General features: G+C 34.3%; 1 pseudogene; it reads right to left on the bottom strand.

Annotated features, from left to right (window-relative positions):
- Positions 1–1,500: 1,500 nt before the first annotated feature.
- Positions 1,501–1,557, bottom strand: LOC116071699 (annotated as a pseudogene).
- Positions 1,558–1,926: the final 369 nt, after the last annotated feature.

Genomic DNA, 1,926 nt, shown 5'->3' with positions numbered 1-1,926 from the left:
TGTGTAAAGTCTGATATGAGCTCTACTGAATGTACTAAAGTATACTCTGTTTAGATTTTTCCAGGCTATGATCTATCTACAAGCCATTATTTTCAGACTTGTGCCCATTGGACCCAGTATGAATATAGAACTAAACTCTATACATTTTATATATAATTAATAAATATTTGTTCATGTTCCCAAAGGATTCTAGGCTCCAAAATGTAATATGGATAAAAATAAAATTCATTTTCCCTCTAAAATAAATGGGTCCTCTCTCCTCTTTTGGTTGAAACTTCAGTTATCATCTCAACCTACCATGGTTCCCGTCCGTATCTTGTACTTGTCTGCTTGTGTTCAGCTCAAGATTTTACTTCTCTCATAGTACATGATGTCCTGTATAGATGCCACCTATAGTGGGTGCCACATTTCTACATCAATTAGCTTAATTAAGCCTACTCCTGAGAGACATGCCCACAGGCCAATCCAGTGTAAACAATCCTTCATTGAGATATTCTTTTCATATGATTCTGTGTTGTGTCAATGTAGTAATTAAAGTTATTCATTGTAGGTATTGGACCCTCTTTAGTTCCTAGGCTATTAATAAAGATTTAAATCACCCCTCTGTGCCTGAAATAACCAAAACAGGTGATACTACATTTTCTTTGAAACTATTAACATTTTGACCATTTTTGATCATTTTGATATTTTAAATGTTTTGTGTGTATATCTAATGATATCAGCATTGGGACATCTCTAAAATACATTTGATAGCAAAAGAGATATTAGATCTTATTGATATTTGGAAAGTAGATAAATATACCATTTCAAGTCACATGATAAAAATACTGTATATTCATCATTTTTGTTCTTTTAATTTTTAGTGTTTCATTTCAATACTCTTTATAGACACTAACAATCCTAATAGTTGAAAATGGTAGTTCATGTCTTTAATCTCAACACCTGGGGGGTAAAGGCAGGAAGATCTCTGTGAGTTTTAGGCTAGCCTAGTCTACATAGTAAGTTCCAGGTCAGTCCTAGGTATAAATTGAGACACTGATTCAAAAACAAGTAGCAACAAAATACCAATTCTAATCAATGGATGTGATATAAAAATATTTAGTAATAAACCTGTTCAATTAACAATTAGAAAGGGCAGCAATATTTTCTATCTGTTAATTTACTTATGGAATGTTATGTGCCAAAGACCAGTCCTGGCTAGGTCCAGGTTCCAGAGACCAGGATGTTTGTAGCAGCAAAAACAAAGGACTCAAAGTCAAATTGAGGGTCCATGCTGGCAGCCTAGGTTCTGCTGAGGTTGTGTTTGCTCTCTCTCTCTCTCTCTCTCTCTCTCTCTCTCTCTGCCTGTGTGTGTGTGTGTGTGTGTTCTGCTTTTATTTGATATTCTAAAAACTCTGGGGTTGAGAGAATTTTCTCTGCTAGTAAAAACTCTCAAAGCTATCTTTATAGCTCATGGGTTTCCCGACCAAAATTAGAAAAGCTGTAATAAAAAAAAAATATATTGGATCTTCTGACCAAATCAGAAACCCTGTTAGAAAAATTCTAAAAGTAATTCTTAGGTTTTCTGACCAAAATGAGAGAGCTAGAAAAAATTCTAAAAGAGCTGTGTTCACTCTTCAGACAGCCTTCTCTGGATAGCTACTAAAAACATTCTAAAAGAGGTGTGTCTACACCTAAGTAATTCTTGGGATTTCAGAAAACCTGTTAGAAAAAAAAATTCTTGAGCTATTTTCACTCTACAGAGATCTTTGGACAGCTCAGCTTTTGCTAGGAAAAATTCTAAAAATGAAATGCTATTGCTTTCTGCTAGCTTATATCTTGCATGTCACAAGTTCAGTCTTTAATTTTACATATCCACATTTTCTTTAATAATTCAGAGATCTGCCTTCCTCTGTTACACATACATGTTAAGCTAGCCATGTGGGA

This window comes from Mastomys coucha, unplaced genomic scaffold (assembly GCF_008632895.1).
Source record: "Mastomys coucha isolate ucsf_1 unplaced genomic scaffold, UCSF_Mcou_1 pScaffold22, whole genome shotgun sequence".
Taxonomy (NCBI): Eukaryota; Metazoa; Chordata; class Mammalia; order Rodentia; family Muridae; genus Mastomys; species Mastomys coucha.
This window is presented reverse-complemented; position numbering and strand designations above follow the sequence as displayed.